Here is a 21,652-nt window from a genome sequence, read left to right on the forward strand (position 1 = left end):
ACACTGCACGTAGGTCCTCGTTGGAATTTATAGTATCGCGGGCATACAATGAGCAATTGGAGGAGGCTGCATGGGAGACAGCCTCCTCTCATGAGATGAACAAGAAGGGAAGGTGAATTGAGGGAAGCTTTAATTCAGTGACTCATTCATCAGCCCAAAAACAATCCTGAGCGTTGTGGAGGCTGGGCAGTTGTGCCTTCTTCCCAAATATACCGTCGAAAAACAGCTGTGACGCTGGATACAGGCCTTTGCATCTTTGACCTTCACGAGCGCAACCCCCGTGCTGTTCTGTGACCAGGAGCTTCTGTTTCTACATCTGTTGCTCCGATCAGTCTCTGACCTTTTATACACACAAGAGGCATGTGCACTCGCATGGAAGCCCCGTCCGTTTGGCCCCGCCCACACACTCGAGGTGTGCACCATGTTCCCGCACTATACATTTACCCAACGAGGTAGCACTTACTGATTATCCAGTAAAGCCCCGCCCCCAAATCCGCCAATCCGCCGATCCGCAAAATCCGCGGATTTTGCGGATCCACGATCCGTGAATCCGCAAATTCGTGAATCGTGGATCCGCAAAATCCGCCCATGCTTAATCTCAATAAGGCTGAGGTCCACGCGCTGCGCAGGAGATGGCGCGGACAAATCTATGCTACTGAATATTCTTCCTATGCCCGTGGGGCGCTCATATGGGTAAGGCCGGGCACTCCCTGGGCAGTCATGGACACACAGATAGATGTGGGAGGCCGGTATGTGATAGTTAGGGGCAGGCTCGATGGACACCCGATAGTTGCCTCCATATACTTCCCTAACACTGAACAAAGCGGGTTCCTCCACTGCCTCTCCACAGCGCTGGCGCCCTGGCATGGGCTTCCATGGATACTTGGAGGCGATTACAACAGTGTCCTGGACGTACACTTAGATAGGTCCACTGCTCCCCCACCTAACGCACAGGCACACGTCACGTCGAAAGCTCTCCTCAACTGGGCCCAACAGTGGCGACTGCAAGACGCATGGAGGACCCGCAACCCCACGACACGCACATACTCCTATTGGTCAGGTGCGCATGCGCTACATGTCCGCCTAGACAGATACATGGTTTCCCCAGACCTCCTCCCGCTAGTCCTAGATTCCCAATATATGGGCCGCACCCACTCGGATCACAACCCTCACACATTGACCATTGCATGGGACATCCCGCACCCCCCCATTCCCACCTGGCGCCTCCAGCCGGACGTTTTACTTGATGCCTCGTTCCGAGACTCACTGCTCACACAATCAGCCCAATATTTTTAACTTAATGCTGACTCAGCGTCCTCCCCCCAAATCGAATGGGACGCTTTCAAAGTGGTGACACGGGGGTACTGCCTGGGGACACAGGGACACATGAGACGCCAGCTTGAACGTGATCTGACGCGACTGGAATCGGAACTGCTTGACCTCGAGTGCCCTGCGGATGGGGGTGAGAGCGCCCGACTGACCGCAGCTAAAACGGAACATGACCGCCTGTTAGACCGTCTGAAATGTGTCAACTTTGCGGCACACTCTGCTCGGATGCATAGGCAAGGTGATAGGCCGGGCAGACTACTGACCTGGCTGATCGCGCGGGAAGACCGATCAGCTCCAATATCTAACATACAAACCGGAGATGGCAGGACACTTTACTCTCAGCGCCAAATACACGAGGCATTCACGGAACACTACACTGACCTGTACCGCTCCCGCCTCCAAGTCTCCCTGCCCACCATTGTGGACTATCTTTCTGACATACGACTACCCACCTTGACTGCGGCGCAACAGGATGACCTAGGGGCACCACTAGACCCCGAGGAACTCCGAGACACCATCTTTAACCTCTCGAACGGTAAAACTCCGGGACCGGATGGCTTACCGGCCGAGTTTTATAAGGCCACCTCGGTTATCCTGATCCCACAACTGGTGAAGATGTTTTCCGCGGCCACCGACGACTTCACCCTGCCCCCGACTCTCAATGAGGCGGCACTTATCTCCTTGCCCAAGCCTGGAAGGGATAGCACGCAGATGGGTTCCTATCGCCCTCTCGCGCTTTTGAATACAGACTATAAAATCCTTGCCTCCGCGCTTGCCCGCAGGCTGGCCCCCTTCGTGCCTACGTTGGTACATCACGACCAAAACGGATTTGTGCCGACAAGACACACATCACACAATATCCGACGATTATTTCGCCTGCAGGAATACGCCACGAGACAATGGCCAAGAGCGGGGTGCCTTGTGCTTGACCTGGAGAAGGCTTTTGACTCGGTGGAGTGGCCCTACCTGCGAGCGGCGTTGGAAAAGTTTGAGCTAGGAGATGACTATCTGACGATGGTGGGCCTCTTATACCGCAAACCCACGGTCCGGGTCCGCACTGGAACATTACTCTCTGACTCTATCCGCGTACGGAGAGGCACTAGGCAAGGTTGTCCACTGTCACCCCTGCTGTTCTCCCTAGCGGTGGAACCCCTAGCCGAGATGCTCCGGTTGCAAGGAGCCGACTGGGGAATACCATTGGCGGACGGATTGCATGTAGTATCCTTATACGCTGACGACCTGCTTCTATACGTCAGGGACCTCAGCGACGTCCCGAGATCCCTCACCGCCATTTTCGGCACCTTCGAGGAAATGTCGGGACTGCGAGTGAACTGGGCCAAGTCGGGGGCCTACTCGTTCGACCCGAACGTTCCCGAATGTGACATACACATCGGGGGTGGAAGGTTGCAGTGGTATCCCAGCACGTTTAGATATCTTGGGATTTACGTCTACCGAGACCCAACAGACATCCTGGAAGGCAACCTGATGAGGGCGATCGCCTCCACCAGAGCGCAGGTGGGGTTCTGGAATACACTACCGCTCAATGTCCCTAGTCGCACAGCCTTGGCTAAAATGATAGTACTTCCGCGGCTGTTGTACTATTTCGCGAACATACCGACGTATGTGCCTGCCCGGGTGTTCCGAGACATAGAAGTCCTGCTCCGAACCCTGATTTGGAACAAAGGCCGACCCCGGGTAGCGTTGACGAAACTCTACATGCCCACTACGGAGGGCGGGCTAGCAGTTCCCAACATGGAGTTATATTATCTGGCTGCACAAATGCAGTGGGTGTCGTGCTGGCTGGGTGGTAAGAACCTAAGTGACACGGCTACGGACACCGCCGTTTGGTCCCAGCCCCAAATTCAAACACTGTTCCACCCGCTGACTCGGACTCCCAGACCATCGCAACTACTGCTCGCAGTGGCGCGCAAATGCTTCCTCCGATGTTTGCGCCTAACACGAGCGACGACACCCTACGCGCCGATATTGCCACTGTTAGGCACCCCGACGACGGCGGGGACCCTGACCGCTACGCGGTTGAACAGCTGGGTCACCGCAGAGGTGGAAACTTTGGGTGACCTTTACTCCGACGGCGCCCTTCTACCCTTTGCGACCCTCGCGGAGGGCACGTCCCTCCCAGCTGGTCAGTTCCTGACACACGCGTCTCTCGTTCATGCGTTGACCGCCGCCTGGGGAGACATGTCTAGTGAACCACCGACACACCACTTCATACAATACTTGCATGTCATGAGCAACGGCGCCCACATCATTCATTGGCTGACACAAGCGCTTCTCCTACATACATAACCGGCGACTGTGCACCTAAGGGAAAAATGGGCGACGGACAGGGGGCGGGACTGGACGGACAAGGAGTGGGCTATGATCCTCGTTGGCCCAGTGAACATCCCTCGCAGCCCTCGTTTTAAAATCATACAATTTTATATATTACACCGTGCATACCTCACCCCTGATAAGATAAATAAATACTTCTCGGTAACTGATACTGCCTGCGGCCGCTGTTCCCTCATAGGCGCAGATCTCCTTCACATGCTATGGCTCTGCCCCGCCCTTCAGCAGTATTGGGAAGGTGTGACCAAGATACTCCGACACTGCACTGGGGAACGAGTACCGAGTACGTGGGAGGCCTGTATACTGGGGTTATATAAACGCACACGCCTAAATAGAGTCCAAACTAGATTCTGGGATCTCGGACTTATCACGGCCAAACGACTGCTCACCAAGAGATGGAAGGCTGCCACACCCCCCCACCTCCGACACTGGCACCTGTCACTGACAAACTGGGCACGGGCTGAAAACTCTGTTCTACAGCGAGAGGAAACGGCGGGGCTCAGAAAGTTCCCCATTGCACACCAATGGGAGGGCATACTACACTCCTTCCTGCAGAAATGCGCGGAACAGGGAATCGCGTGAAGACACATGCACTCCCACCCCCATTCCCTGATACGGCACCACACTGATTACACGTGATACTCCATACGACTTCCCATTGCCGTCGGACTCGACACACTGTCTGACTGCTGCTTTCATATCTCACACTGCCGACCACTTACCCCACTCCCGGAGCCACACCGCCACATGAACACGGCGGCGGAGGCCCGAGCACTACACCATGAAACCGCACCCTCCGACCACTCGGAAGACCCCCCCCCTAATGGCCCTGCTGCACGGACGACCCGCGCTCCCCTGGGCCCCGGCCCCCCCCGTCTGCCTACCCCGCGAGACGCAACTGACATACTGACACAGACTTCTACCTACTAGGCGCTATGGCGAACTCTGCACACACCTACCCCTACCCACCTCCCGTGAAACCCATGTCCCTGTTTTATAGTTAGTTGTTGATCTGATTTAATCCTCCGTTAGACCATGTCCATACGCACACAACTTCATGCTTTATAACATTTCGTATCACAGGACACCCTCAGGTGTAGCGGCCGAGGATTGGACGCCCCGCATGGGCACTGAGGTGCAGTACATTTCTTCCCGCCGATGCGGATACACATGGAGGTTACACGCCCCAGTCACACTAAGTCGCTGAACACCCTCCATGCTCCCTCACACGATGATACACCCGTCCGAATGCCGACTCCCACAGAAACACTCGCAAATGACACGTATTGGTAGCGACGGACACGACCGTCCCTACGGCCACAGATGGGGGTAGATTCAGCGCAGCCACCTAGAACCACCGCATCCATGCTGAAAAACCCATAGACCGCACACTTACTAGACACTGAAGGTGTACGCGTCATGATGTAATGTGAAATGTTGATATATGCTGCCGGACCCCAGGGTTGCCGAGCTTGAAGCTGTGTTCAATCTCTTTATATACCACGAACTTCACTGACTGCAGCTGGCCCGGCTGGGTTGTAAGCAAAGATGCTGTGTACGCTGTATATCGGACAATAAAGGTCTTTATTAAAAAAAAAACAAGAGTAATATGCTACATGAAAAAAACGTGTCAACTATAAACAGGAAGTACATCGCTGACATGGATTACCTAAACATTGTTTGCATTCACTCTTGAGAAATAGACCAGTGTTTTTGCCATTAATGTTAAGGACATGAACAATAGGGCATGATAAGGGGCCATGTCAATGCCGGCTTTTAATTACTAACGGGTCTGAGACCCGGAGGGACGCGGCCCACTTAAAGCCCTGAGCAGGGTAATGTTAATTTATCGGAAGACTCCTCACAGGCCTGGGTCAAAGTGTTTGCAAATCTGCAGCTTCCAGTCCTATAGAATGAACAGGGTTGTGTAGCTTTAATTTGCAACAACTGTTACAGAGTTACTTTAAGCAATAGATTTCCTCACTGGGCGAAAACAAAGTTTTCTTGTACTCAGCACTGTGTAATGAAGTTCCTTTTAAGGCTTCAGTGAATGTCTGTGATTGTGTGCAAGGATCTCTGGTCTGACTTGGCTTGTGGTTATGGTTAAGGAAGTCCTTGCTGACACTGTGAACTGGATTCCAGTGTATCAGCCATTTGTATTCTAGAACTGTGTCCATTTCCAGTCTGGGGAAGCACTGTGTTTCAGATGGAGGAGCCACAGCTGGGTTTTCCTTTAGAAACATCCTCTTGTGAGATATCCTCCATCTGATATGGTGTTGGAAGGATCACCCTCTTTGTGGCAGACCTTCTAATGTCATATCTCGGGGTGTTTTTTAAGCCTTGCCTAAAGGCTTTGTGCATGGGCTGTAACTGAGGCGATGATCTCTTTTGTCTAAAAGAAACAAACTCCCAAAAGGGGCTTTTAGTTACTTTGCATTCACTTGCATCCTCATCACTCTTCTAATTCGCTAGAACATGCACTGCGTCACTTCCTTTTGTTTGCGAGCGCATGGACCAAGTTCAGATTGATTAATGTTAAATATTGTTCATCCCCTGCTTGCGCTGTGATTGAGGTACTATGTTTTCTTTCTTGGGATTTTTCTAATAGCACAAACTCGACCCAAAGGTATCAGTGCTTTACATGATCACCAGTTACATTCCACAACTTCACATTCTTTATTTTTTGACGGGAATGGACATTAAGGGTTTTGTCCAGAATCACAGGATGTTGAGCCAACGTCAAGACTGGAAGCTGGTTCCCCAGTACCGAGGACGGCAGCTTTGCCCATAGGCCACAACTTTGTTCCCACTCCCATCCAGTATCCTGGCTCCTTCGTTGCTTTTAGCCAAGCTGCATAGCAGCTGCGCTGCGGTAGAACATGGCTAGAAAAACGTTGACATTGCCAATAGATCTCACATAGGCAAGACCTATTGGCTTTGCCAATGCTTGTTTCTGTTTGGAAACTCATCAAAAAAATTGGCGCAAAAGAGGGATTAGTGCCAAGACGCACTCCACTCACAAATCCATACACCAATCACCTGGTTACATGGAACACTGCGACCTTTAAATGTTACATCAACAAAAAGGGATATGTGTATACTCCCAGGTAAGGCTACGCTTATTTATCAGTTGTGCTCTTTTCTAAAAATAATTTGAGTTTTTCAACCAACCACACACAAGGTCACATCAATTAAAGAAAAAGAAAAAAGGTGTGGGAGGTCAGAAAGTTCATCAATAAGCACCACCCATAGAGCTACTGGTTGGTACTCACCAGTTTGCTCACGTTGTCATCATCGGTAACTTTCATGACACAAAAAGAACAAGCATTTACAATGCAATGGTCTCGGCATTATTAAAGGTAGAGCTATTGGCATTGCTCATGACATTTTTTTTTTTAAACATAAATAAATAGTATTGTCATTTACAATGGCAATAGGTGAGCATTAGAGAGTACTAGAGAGTATTCGCGGACACAGAGCCACACACAGACAGAGCCGTGCACACACACACAGACAGAGCCGTGCACACACACACAGAGCCGTACACACACACAGACAGAGCCACACACACACAGACAGAGCCACAGGAGGGGGTGAGGGGGGGGGCGAGCAGCGATGGGGTAAGGCATATTACATTTTTCTCTGTGATCATAGTTACTGCTTGATTTGTCATAAATGATTAAGCATTGCTAATATAGGGTCACACAACCCCAACCCTACCTGGTATGCCTGATTGGATGAAGCATTTGGTGGCACTGGTAAAATGGTCAGCCAGTAGAGAAAGTTGTGCCAAGCATAGAAGTTTATATGAAGGAAGTACAACAAACCTATCTCGCAGGAAGGAAATACTACACACAAATCTTCTATTTCAATGAGGATAGCAAAGTGAATGTGAAACGACTGCCTGTAAGTGAAAATACCCAATAAACTGATGCCTTTACTCTTACAGAAAAAAAGGTGGTCTCCTTTATTTGCATGTTGGTGTGTGTCAGCCTCGGAGGTATCACCACTATGCTTTGCAAGAATTAAAGTGTTGTGCACTGCAAGTGTCAGGCTACAGACAAACCGTACCCCCACCTCCTTCCTGTTTATAGGGTTGTAGCCCACATTTGGTAAGAGTCTTTACAGTGCTTAATTTGAGCCGGTGGTTTGCGGTGCTCAGCACCAGAACTTAAATGTCGGCACCAGCACTTATGAAAGTCTGTCACATGGTGGCAGTGTGTGTCTTATTAGGGATGATCACAACAACAGCTGTTTATTAACAGACTATACATTAACAGTGACTATTACCTGCCACCCAAGCCATTCTCGTAGCTTTGGTGTCCTAGAATAGTATGAATTGTCACACTTGTTAGAGTGTGATGGTTAGTAGTTGAGTTGGTATTGTCATTGCCAGCACTGGCAGGGGCAACGGATGGGGCAAGCTGCACTGGCCTCCTGACAATGGCCCTGGCACTTTTTTTTCCTCACTAATTAAACAAGGAGTCTTTAATATGTGAGGAGGAGGCCTATGAAGAGGCAAGGGGCCCTCTGGGTGGGAAAGGGCGTTCATACTCTTAAAATTACACAAAGAACCACCAAGCATATCTGCCTAATAGGAACTGGAGAAACATTCAAATATTCATAGAAGTAGTTTTAGGTACTTCCATCCTGTGGTTATGTTACAACCACGTTAAGTCTGTAATGAAGTGCTACCAGTAACTGCTTATCAAACGAAAATGTACATCTCAAAAATGTGCGCTGTAGCATATGATATTTTGCACAGCTGTACCAAAAATGACCACTGTAGTGTCTTCTTGCCTTGCCAACCACAGTGCTGTCTGCCATGGATTCCCCTCAGGCTCCGCTACAACGCCACACCAGTGCAATCCTCTGACCCCAGTATAACACCTTCAGCTGAACAGGTGGCCCTCTATGCCAACAACCGACGCTGGCGCGTTTAAGACGAGGATGTTTTCTAAAACTTTGCAGACCTGAGAAAGGCATCAGTATAATATATAACAATTGATACCATAACTCACAGGACCCCCACGTATCCACAAATGCAGCGCATTCCCACAGCCTAAACTCCTGGAGTCGGAACATTGTGGGAATATTCCCAGTCCAGAAACAGCCTGGCAGATGGAAACATGGCTGCCTGTCATTCCTGCTCTGACAGCTGGCAATGAACAGTATGCGTTATTGACTGCGCTGGATTTAACGACAGGCCTCGCGCTCATGAAGCACCTGCAACAGGCGCGCCTTCGCCTCTGACGTGTCACCGCCCTGCCGGGCCCGGCCCGCTGGCAGGTATATATACACCGGCTGCGCAGGTGTCATCTCCTCACAGCCCTGCGTGGTACCCGATGCTACGTGACCCAAATACCAAGCGGCCGCAGCTCCTAAACCAAACGCTGCTTCTCTAATCTCGCGGTGGAAAAGTGCCCTTGGCAATGTTCACCCGTCCCAGGGGGGCTGGGCTGACAGGAACCAGTGGCTTTCATTCACAGTGTGACGCTTGCCCTCCACAGGACAGAGGGCACATACGCGCTTAAGTGGCGGAAAAGCTTGCTTTTAACGCTTCAAGCGCACGCTATATTTCTCGCTGGAGCTGTAAAACTAGAAAGAAAGACACACGTTGGATACTGAGTATTTAGAAAAACAACAAATTCTGAAATTGCGTCAAAGCAAAGAATATTTAAAACTGGATTCATGGGGTGTCAGGTGGCAAGCCGACACCGAGTGTCAAAGCCCCAATAACAATCTAGTAAGCATCCACAAAAGGTGACTGTAAATAGATAAAACACACAATCAGCAGAGTAAAGGGCTCAGCAAGATGTGCTGTTGATTCTGTTAATGATAAGGATTTTTTTTTAAGGGCGTGTATGCTAGAGCTCCGTATGCGAAAATAAGCATCTATACCGCCGGTCAGAAGAATGACGATGCGAGGTAGCTACCACTCGCATCAGGCGATGTCGACCGGCAGTTCTCACTCAAAAAACAAGCTCACGCGCCGCGCGCTGGTATGCAGACTCCCCCTGCATTCCAGCAGGCGCGTGTCGCGATCCGGGCTGCATTAGCACTGTGGAGACAAGACCTGGCCGCGCACACAACGTTATCCTATGGGAAAACGCTGCACGTGGCCAGGTCTTGTCTCACTTCAGTGTTCTCAGACTGCTGAGACGCCGACAATAGTTCTCTGGCGAGAACGCGCTTTTCAGCGCGTTATAGCCGAGACCTAAAAAGGGAAAGTGAGAGTTTGTAGCTCACAGAAGAAAAATGACAATGTCTCAATTTGCACGGGCATTATTTGTTCATTCAGCCTCCCCACTTGCGGAGACAGACTTCAGAAAATGAAAAGAAATTTCCAGAAACTCTATCATGTTGCCCTCGCCAGGCCAGCACTGTCAATATTTAGCATACCTGCTTCAATAATGTCGGTGAAAGCAGTTTCAGTGTAAATATCCTGCAGCAGGGCACAAGAGCAGTATGCCAGCAAGGGGTCCAGTGGCGGCCGGCATAGGTAAGAACGGCGGGGTGAGTTGGGTGGCAAGTCGACATGCAACTAGATAGGTAAAATTAAATAAAAAATAAATAAAATCACTTACCTTGTGCTCGCCACATCGCCATCTCAGCGACAACCCGCTCCCGCCACACCTCACCGCTCTTACCTGTACCGGCCGCTACTGAAGGTGCCACAGGTAGCGGCACCTGTGTGCATCCCACTTGTAAATGGTGAAGTGAAGGCTATTTTCCATGACTGCACTAACCTCCAAATGCCTCAATTGAAGGACAATCAATAATTCCTTTAGTCAACGCTGTGTCCTGGGTCGAAGCAGGCCTAGAAAGTCAATGGGAGCCCAGCTCGACACTCACACCTGGTCCGCGGATTCAGTAACCCATCAAGGAAAGCAAAGATACACTCTGCATGCCGCGTCACGAGCTGCCCAAGGGATAAACCAAAAGGGTTTCTTTGTCAGGCTCTAAATGTCTGTGAGGTATATAGATCTTTGTGTGTAATTGCAACAATAGTCACCATTTATGTAGCACCAAACAAAATGTAATGGTTTTTGGAAAAATAATTGTTTTGTTGTTTATTTATTACTAACTAACCCAAAAGAATCAATTTTATCTACTTTAGAAAAATAAACTAAGTGCACAAGGATTCAAATGTGATTCGAGCTTTTGTTTTCTGTAGGTAAATAACACCAGCATTGGACGTTGTGACCTGAACATTACACAAGGATCTCAGAAACACGTGCATTAATTAACCCACAAAGCATTATTACATACAACAGAAATCATATCGCCTGCAGGCTACATGCAATGCTCTATGGGCCATATGTATCAAGCTAATTAGCATTAGCAAAGGCCGAAATTCTGTGAATTTCGGCCTTTGCGAATGCTAATTAGCTAAATGGTATGTATGTAACATGTTTGATGCAAAATAAGGAATCGCAAAATTTGCTATTCCTTATTTTGCGATTGCACTTAAGGAATCGCAAATTTTGCGATTCCTTAAATGCAATGTATCAAAGAAAAAATATTCAAAAAATGCCCATAAGGATTCGCAAATTACAACCAACTTCTAGTTGGTGGTAAGTTGCGAATTCTTTCAAAAAAGCTTTTTACAAAAAAACCAAAGGTGCCATATGACGCTCATACATGCCCTTAGGGCATGTATGTGCGCCATATGCCCCCACATGTCATTTTTTAGGGGTGCAGCAGGGTGTTCTTGAGACACCCCTGCACCCTTGAAAAAATTCCTATTTTGCGATTAGCAAATTGCGAATTGCAAATTCCCCCTTCATTCCTATGGGCCTCCTGGCCCATAGAAATGAATGGGTAATTTGCGATTAGCAATTTGCTAATCGCAAAATAGGAATGGTAAGGAATCGCTATAAAAAAGCGTATTTGTACATACATACCGTTTTGCGAATTCTAAATAGCGATTCCTTAAAAATCTCTATTTAGAATTCGCAAAACGGAACTATGATACATATGGCCCATACTGCCAGATTCATGAAAACCCTATTCTGCGAATTCCAAATTGCGATTAATACCGAATCGCAATTTAGAATTCGCATAATGGGATTCATGTAAATTTCCGATAAAATATAGCGAATCGCATTCGGCCGCAAAAGCCGATAGCGATTATCCTGAAATCGCTGAGAATTCACAAAAACGGTCAAATTCCGTGTAGAAATTGCGATCTCGCTAATAGCGAGATCGCAAAAACGGGAAGTCGCATTTCGAGCACTGTGATGACATCACAACCAGGAAGCAGGCTGTTCCCTCCCTCATTCAGAATACTAAGGCAGAATTGGAAGCAGCACAGCTCAGAGCTCCACTCCAACCACCTCCAGTTTTTGCATTTGGATACTGCAGGCTGCAGCTATGTCACAGGTAGCACCAGGGCCCAGTGACACAGGGAGAAAGCGCTAAATGAAATTCTCCGAACAGGAGCTGGAATATCTCATCGATGGAGTCTGTAAAGACCATGATAAACTTTTCGGCACGGACTCCAGGAGGGTGCCAGAGGCCGAGAAACGGCGACTGTGGTTGCTCATCTGCGCGAAAGTGAACTCTGTTGGAGTAACACAGAGATCAATAGACGAACTCAAAAAGCGGTGGTACGACCTCCGAGGTCGTGCCAAGGAGAGGGTGGCTGAGAGGCTGGGTGAGCGCCTTGCAACAGGAGGGGGAGAGCCTACAGTCCCTCCCAACACCCCATTGGAGGATCGTGTTGAGGACACATTGCAACCTGAGGCATGCGTGGGGGTAACCCGCCTGGACTCATCCCGACCCACCCAAGACAGCCAAGGTAAGTGCCATGCGACTGCGACCCTGTCCCCTAACAATGGCCATGACCCTATAGCTACTCATAATAAACCCCAGTCATGCAGCCCATGCACACCAGAATATCCCTAGCGCATTGTGGGACATGTAGTCTGACCACAATGTTCAAAAATCCCCATGCAGCCAGACATGTCCCAATGTACTCAATGCAACAGCCAGTCAGGGAATGATAGCCAGCATGCATGTAGCAACCTCACATGTCAAAGATACATGTAATTAATCAACGTCCACTTTCCATCATAGGTGGCGCTGATAACACCAGCAGCGAAAGTGAGGGGCTGCAAATTGATGATACACAAGAGGATCCTGAGGGTGAGGAAGATACACCCACACAACCAGCTCCATCTGCCCAAGCACCAGTGCCAGCAGGCGTGCCACCACCTGCAACGCCAGCTACAACAGGCGCACCACCATCGTCAGCAGTGAGACCCATGCCAGTGACATCGGCAATCCCAAGAGCTGCAAGACCAGCGACACAACGCACACCTACTGTGCCCACCCAGCCCAGCAGGCAGGTCAGGGAGCGGCGCCAAAATACATCACGCACCGGCAGGAGGGGGATGACTGTGCGTGTGCCAGGGCTCTCAATAGAGTACCGCATGCTGCGCGTGCACCAATTACAGGCACGACACCTTGCAGCTATACACCTGCAGCTGCACAATACAGGCAGGAATGTTGCCCATCTGTCCGACCGTATGGACCGGACGACCACAGCTATGGAGGAAAACACTGCGGCCATGGTTAGGCAGCGAAACCTCTGCAGCCGCTGCCACCGCCAGCTCTTCACACGCCTCACGGCGTACACGCGCTCCAGGTGACCTCTCTTACTCTGTGAGAAGCGGTCGCTCCCCACGCTCCCTGCCTGGATATCGTAGCGCTTGGCTCACACTGCTTGCCTGTAAAGAATATTGGTGCCTGGGTATCGTAGCACTTGTTCGCATTCTTGTAAAGATCTTGTGCCTGCTATTGCTCACTGCTGCAAAAGAATTATTGTGTCCTTTGCTCGCATTTAATTTGTGCAAGTTATTTCACTGCTCGCATTTTAATCTGTGCAATCTGACTGTCGAAGAGCTCGCATTGCTTGACTTTTAAATTAAGAATTATTGCCTGATTGTGCCGGTGCCACTGCCCATAGCGTCATTCATCTCTGTGCCCCAATCTCGTCCTGTTTCAGTTTTGATTTCACTGCCATTTTGTTTGTTGTGCCTCGTAGCCAGCCTCTCCACCCCGCTCCCGCCTCCCAGCTGCTCCTCCCTCGCTCCGCCCCCCCACTATCCTCATATGTCAGAACAGCTGACACGCAGCGTTCATGCGCAGCGAACGCGCCCCATGCGCGCCGAAGGCGCGCCAAAGGTAAGCCCGTCTACGCCCGTCCGTGCCGGGACCGCACCCAGCGCCAGACGCCCTGGCCCCCGCAAAATCCACTCCGCCCGCATAACGTACGACACCACAACCCTTACAGCCCTTAACCCCGGCCGACTACCAAACTACTACCAAGCCGCCCCAGGACACACACATGGACCCTTCACCTGCCACTCCTGCAAGTTCGACTGCATCAGGACCCACACCAAATCCACTTACTCCAAACAGAACTCCGACACTAACCACCTGAATTGCATCCTACTCAACACCCGCTCGGTCCACAGACACGCCATTGAACTTTGGAACCTACTCGACACCACATCGCCGGACGTCGCCTTTCTTACAGAAACCTGGATGAACACCTCATCAGCGCCCGACATCGCCATAGCCATCCCGGACGGCTACAAGATCATCCGAAAGGACCGCATCAAACAAACAGGAGGAGGAATCGCCATCGTTCATAAGAACACCATCCGCATCACGACCAGTTCCGATGACAACCTCACAACCGCCGAACACCTTCACTTCCAAATTCACACCGACCCTAAGACCACACTCAGAGGCACCCTCATCTATAGACCACCCAGACCCCGCACACAATTCAGCGAAGATATCACAGACTTCCTCAGCCCTCACGCCCTCCCCTCCGAGAACTACATTCTACTGGGAGACCTCAACTTCCACCTGGAAAAGAACAACGACAACAACACCACCACTCTTTTGGACAACCTCGCCAATCTCGGGCTCAAACAACTTGTTGATACCCCCACCCACTGTGCCGGACACACGCTCGACCCAATCTTCACCTCCAGCAAGCACATCTCCTTTAATCACACCACAGCTCTCCACTGGACGGACCACAGCTGCGTACACTTCAACTACAAAAAGACCACGACCCACAACCACCCACAACCAATTCCCCGAAGAAACTGGAATAAAATTACCACCAACCAGCTCATCACATCGCTTCACCAAAACCCTCCTGCAAAATCATCGGACCCAAACCAAGCAGCCACCAACCTCACACAATGGATCACCCATAGCGCTGACGAATTAGCACCCTTGAAAAACCATCAAATCAAGCAAGGCAGCAAAAAAGCCCCCTGGTTCAATGATGACCTTAAGAAATCCAAGAAGATCTGCCGCACCCTCGAGAAAGCCTGGCGAAAAAATCCAACCACTGACAACCTGGCCACCTTCAAGAACGCCACCCGCAAACACCACCAACTGATCCGATCCACCAAGAAATCAGCATTCAAGGATCGACTCGACAACAACGCCCACAACAGCAAAGAACTATTCAACATCGTCAAAGAGTTTACCAACCCCACCGCCGGCACCAACGACATCACTCCCTCCCAAGACCTCTGCAACTCTCTAGCCTCGTTCTTCTATAACAAAATCGCTGACATTCATAACAGCTTTGGAGACCAGCCCACCCCATCTACCCCCGAACTAAAACCTCCCTCCAACAACCTCTGCGCCTGGAACCCAATCACCACTGAAGACACCATCCGCCTAATGAACACCATCCACTCAGGATCACCAACCGACCCATGTCCCTACCACATTTTCAACAAAGCAGACTCCATTATCGCACCCCATCTCCGAGACGTCATCAACTGCTCCCTCAACTCCGCCACCTTCCCGGAAAGCTGGAAACACGCTGAACTCAGCGCCCTCCAGAAGAAACCTACAGCAAATCCTACTGAACTTAAGAACTACCGCCCAATCTCGCTCCTCCCATTCCCTGCCAAAGTCATTGAGAAAGCCGTCAACAGTCAACTCGCCGCCTTCCTCGAATCCAACAAATCCCTCGACCCTTCACAGTCCGGCTTCCGAACCAAACACAGCACCGAGACCGCCCTCATCGCAGCAACAGACGACATTCGAACTCTACTAGACAACGGAGAAACTGCTGCCCTCATCCTACTTGACCTCTCCGCAGCCTTCGACACAGTCTGTCATAGCACTCTTATACAACGCCTCAGCAACGTCGGAATACAAGGAAAAGCCTTGGACTGGATAATTTCGTTCCTCGCCGGAAGAACCCAGAGAGTCCGCCTCCCCCCTTTTAGATCAGAGGCCACCGAGGTCATCTGCGGCGTGCCACAGGGATCTTCACTCAGTCCCACCCTATTCAACGTATACATGAGTCCTCTCGCATCCATTGCGCGCCAACACAACCTCAACATTATCTCCTACGCAGACGACACTCAGCTGCTCCTATCCCTCACCAAAGACCCAAACACCGCCAAAACCAACCTACACGAAGGAATGAAAGAAGTAGCCGAGTGGATGAAGAACAGCAGTTTAAAACTAAACTCGGACAAAACGGAAGTCCTCATCTTAGGATCATCCCCCTCCGCCTGGGACGACTCCCACCGGCCCTGGGAACCGCACCCATACCAACGAACCACGCACGTCACCTGGGCTTCATCCTGGACTCCTCCCTATCAATGACCAGACAAGTCAACGCCGTCTCATCATCATGCTTCAACATCCTACTTATGCTCAAAAAAATCTTCCACTGGATTCCCACCGAAACAAGAAAGACGGTCACCCATGCACTGGTCACAATCTGACTGGACTATGGAAACACCCTTTACGCCGGCACCACAGCCAAACTACAGAAAAAACTCCAACGCATCCAAAACGCCTCAGCCAGACTCATCCTAGACATCCCCCGTCAAGCTCACATTTCCGGTCACCTGAAAGACCTCCACTGGCTCCCCGTCAACAAGAGAATAACGTTCCGCCTCCTCACCCACGCACACAAAGCCCTCTACGACCTAGGACCCGAATACCTCAACTCGCGCCTGTCCTTCTACACCCCCACCCGCCAACTTCGATCGTCCAATCAAGCCCTTGCCGCAATTCCACGCATCCAAAGATCCACCATGGGAGGAAGATCCTTCTCCTACTTAGCGGCCAAGACCTGGAATTCCCTCCCCACCCACCTCCGCCTCACACAGAACTACCTCTCCTTCAGAAAACAACTAAAAACTTGGATATTTGATAAGTAAAGCTCCCCCCCTCCCTCAAGCGCCTTGAGACCCTCTGGGTGAGTAGTGCGCTATACAAATTTTAACTTGACTTGACTTGACAATTATGTAAATGGCAACGCCACTTCCCAGCTGGCCCGTAGGTCTCTGGCCATGCAACTCCAGATGGTCCAATGCTGTCAGGACGTGGCACGGGCACTCGAGCAGGTAACCACTACTGTTCAGGCTCTGCAGACAAATGGCCATGGCCATGCAGGAGGGGATGACACAAGTGAGGGAACATCTACTCACAGCAGCCTGTCTTCGTCACAGGTTAGTGTTCCACGCCGCAGCAGCAGGCCCACTGCGGCATCACGTGCTCAGCCGGAGGAAGAGCCCGAGAGGCGACTGGGAGCCACGCGCCGGAGGCGCCAATGACATTAATGTTCATAGGGCAAGGACATGCTGCTGACATAAGCATGCCGACTACAAAATCTCGAGTAGTATGACGCAATACTCCTCTAATGTTTCTGTTTGAAATAATGCCATATTATTGTGCAACCAACAATAATATTTATTCAATAATAGTACATCAGGCTCATGTCATTATTTCCAGTGTCATGCATGAGTGAAGTGTTGGGTGAGGGGAGTGGGTGCCCTAGAAACAGTTCATTGTGATTTGGTTGCGCCGTCTGTGTCCTTCAGCAGGATTTTCCCCGCGTGCATGACGCGCATGTGCAGGTGGGCGTAGGTCCCCTTCAGACTCACTGCCAGAGATGTCAACAGGGATCCTGCGCTTGGTAGCAATGTTGTGAAGGATTGCACACACATCCACGATGCGGCAGCAGACCTCAGGATTGTATTTCATGGCCCCACCTGTCTTGTGCAGTATGCGGAACCTGCTTTTCAACAGGCCAAATGTCCTCTCAATACAATTCCTTGTGCGTATGTGTGATGCATTAAATCGCCGTTGCTGTGGTGTTGCAGGGTTGAGGTATGGGGTGAGGAGGTACTCACGGAGAGCGTAGCCGCTGTCACCTGAATGAAAGGAGCAGAGGGTGAGTGAATGTTCTGCGCAGCTACATGATCACAGTGTACAATTTTGGGGCATGTGTACTTACCTAGTAGGTGACCTTCCCCAAAGTCTCCCCAGGCCAGTCGTGTGTGGATGCCGCTGTGCCTGAAGATGAAGGAGTCATGTGTGCTCCCCGGGTACTGTGCCACAATGTCCGTGATGTATGTTTTTGCATTGCACACCATCTGGATGTTGAGGGAGTGGTAGCTTTTCCGGTTGCGGTACATGTACTCCGTTGCTGCAGGTGGGCAAATGTGGATGTGCATACAGTCAATACATCATATGACGTGTGGGAATTGAGCTACATTGTAAAATTGCAGCTTGGTCTCATTGAGGTCCTGTTGGCTGGTGGGGAATGATATATAGTGGTGTAGCCGGGTCAGCATAGCCTCCAGGAAACTCCTTAGGCAGCGAGACATGGTGGGCTGAGATATCCCCCCTGCAACAGCGGCCATCCCCTGGAAGCTTCCGGAGGCCAGGATGTGCAGGCAGCACAATACCTGCACATGTGTGGGCACGACATTGGTCCTCCTAGTTGGGTGCTGCATCAGGGGGTCTAGGTCCTGGATGAGCTTGATTAACATAGCCCCACTCAGGCGGTACTTAGCATAGATTTGCTCCCTGGTTTGGCCCAGAAGGGTGACCCGCTGGCGGAATTTCCGCTCCTGTATCCTCCGTCTGTTCCGTGCAGCTCGCTGCAGCCTTCGCCGCCTCACCAGCATGTAGAGTCCAGGCATTGTGGGAATCCCCAGGCTCCAGCTGCATGTCCTTAAATGTGTTTGGCCAGCCCTGCACCAGTTGGGAGTTAGTTAACCGTTTTTTGAAAATATTTTTTTTCCTTACTGGTTACCACCTGATTTGAGTTCTTCTTAATTTGCGCTTCGCTATTTACGAATTTCTCATATTTCGCAATTAGCGAGTTTTCATGAATGGTGATTGCGACTGTTTTGCGACTTCGCAAATCAATTCGCAGAATCCATGTTTTTTCGCAATTACCGATTCGCAAATCCTCCAGGATTCTGCGAATTTATTTGCGAAGTCGCAATTTATATTTAGCAAATTCGCTTTTTTGGAATTTTCTGTTTCTTGAATTCCTTTCCGTCAAATTGCGATCGCAATTGCGAATTCGCAGCTATTGCGATCGCAATTTGGCTTCATGAATCTAGCTGTATATCTCTATAGAACCACTAAGCTATTTTATGACAATTCAAATCTGTCAGAGAGATTATAGATACATTTCTGTAATAAGCGCGTTAGCCACATGTGCTAGTTTACCAATATTTTACCCTGTCACTTGTTGGATACACATAGATATCTGAAGTATGTTCCTTAATCCTAAATTACATGAACATGAGGTTTGTGGCTAACAAGTTAAGCCAGAACAGTTGTACTATTATATTTTCCTTGTCAATTACTTTAGGGTCCGAGTTTTGAATAATGATGCATTTGTACTGGTAGAGAACTGGCTAATGTCACCCTCTTTTTGCCCCGCCTCTAATCGGTTAGGTTCTTTAGTAAATGATTTCCAATTCTAGAGAGTTTTCCTATGCAAAAGAACCTGCTGGTCATGGTTAATATTTTCTGGTAGCCCTGCAGTGCTTGGTTTTTTGGCCCCTCCCAGGCACGTTGGAGGCACTAGATACCAAAAACAGCCCATATCTCAAGCTCTCCCTGTAGTGCTGGTTCTGGTTCAGAGAGATGCCCTCAGCCTGTGACACTTCATGGGTAGAGCTTGGGCTTCTGGGGAGGATGTGACGTAGCTGTGACTCATCGCGGTCTGGGTTTCCTTCCTGCTTGGGGTGCCTCCTGCATCGGAAACAGCTTGGAAGGAAGGCTGGGGGCATTGGCGTTTCTTTCAGCTGAGGGTGGCTGTTTGCAAACACTAATGATGGTACAACAGGTACTGGCGCTAGATGTCAATGCTGGCTAGAAGAGGTCACGACCACAGGAGGCCCAGGGTACCATGGGATGCTCAGGCAGAACAACAATGATGGTTAAGAGCCCTGGCTTTATGCAGGTGTATATAGAGAGGGTGTGATGGGGGCTCAATGAGATGCCATTTGTGGAGAGAGGCTGCTGTGTACAGGCTCTTTTATGTGCTTCCTGGGCCAACAGGTGCCTAGGCCCAGCCCCCACCCACTTACCTAGCACTGGCCCTCCAACCAGTCTAGGCCGTGTTGGGCCCGCCCTTGCTCCCGCGACGCACTCTCTGCATCACCTCTCTCCTCATTCTCTCTCACTCTCTCTCTGCCACACACACTCTTGTGACAGTTTCCTGTTCTTTTTCTCTCTTATGCCTCCTCTATTTAGCGCCTCGCTCTCTATTGCGTTTCTACTCTCATTTACCACCCTATTCCACTTTGCGACCTTCTTTCCTTGGTGTTTTCTCTCCTTTTGACCTTTTTCGATATCTGTGCAGTATTCTCTTTTTAATTTTTCTCGTTTGTGTCTATTTTCTATTATTGTGCTGTTTTCCAGTGCTTTCTCCAGTTTCAGGCCCCTTGTCCCCTTCCGTGCATTTTTCCCTTCCAAGAGGGTAGGCCAAACAGTTCATGCGCACTTTGGGAGTGCAAACCACTGCATCCCAGCTCTGGCCAGCCCTGCCCCACACAGGCCACTGACTGCATACCATCGGAAAAATAAAATTACAATAACGATACGTTGTAGTCGTTTTATTTTTCCTTTTTGCGCAGTGGGGCAACACTCCTCCACCTTAGCGTTTGACACACTAATCCATACAAATAGTACTCCTCCCAGATCCATAACATCACTTAAGATGACCACGATCCAATAATTCATCGCTACACAGTTTGTCAGTTTACCCCAACTTTTGTGGCCATAACCAATATGGCTGATTGTAAACATAATAAAAAACCACCAGATAGAATGTCAACAGACCATTGAGAATCCAAGAACCTTGAGGGGTGCCCAGACTAGGAGAAAGTTTGAGATCATGTCAATGGTGGGAATGCACAATGGAATTACACCGAACATTGAATGATGTGGGACTCCCCGCAGAGGGCGGGAGGACTCGGTGGGCAGCCCCTAAGCAGAGGCGCTGCCAGCATCACAGTGGGGGGTTGAGGGGGGAGGCCAGGGGCGTAGGAGACACTAAAATTCTGGGGGGGACAGGGACAACCTTGTGGACTTCCCAGTGACACTATACAAATCACCGCCCGTTAAACAAATACAATCGCATACTTTCGAAGTGAAATATCGAGAAAAGCAGGCATGTTGTCACAGTTTGCATGTAGGCTTGTTTGTTATTTCATATAGTAATCAGACCAAATGTTAAAAAAACATGTATATGAATCTTGCATCTTCATGCACCAAGCAAACAAAGGTCACGGACTTAGGGTGGGGGCGTCGTGTTTGCAGGTGCATTATGGTTTGAAAAATAATGCTGCATTCCTGGTCTCCAGCAATTTTCAGGCAACAATAAAAATGTGTAGATAACTTTGGTGATTAATGTCCTTTATTGAGAGAGATCGGAGGTTTGTCTAGTGGAAGTTTTGACTCTTGGTAAGGTAGCCACAGTGGTGTAATATGCCTGCTGCAAAGAACGTGTACCACGCAGATCACAAAATGCATATCATGTAAATAGGTCAGTGAGTTACTGCTTTTGTCTGAGAGATTCTTTTGGTATTCGCAGTTTATAAGTTAAAATCCTAACATAGAACAGTGAGCTATTAACCATCATCAAAGAACTGCACGA

The sequence above is a fragment of the Lissotriton helveticus genome, chromosome 7 (assembly GCF_964261635.1).
Source record: "Lissotriton helveticus chromosome 7, aLisHel1.1, whole genome shotgun sequence".
In the NCBI taxonomy this organism is placed as follows: domain Eukaryota; kingdom Metazoa; phylum Chordata; class Amphibia; order Caudata; family Salamandridae; genus Lissotriton; species Lissotriton helveticus.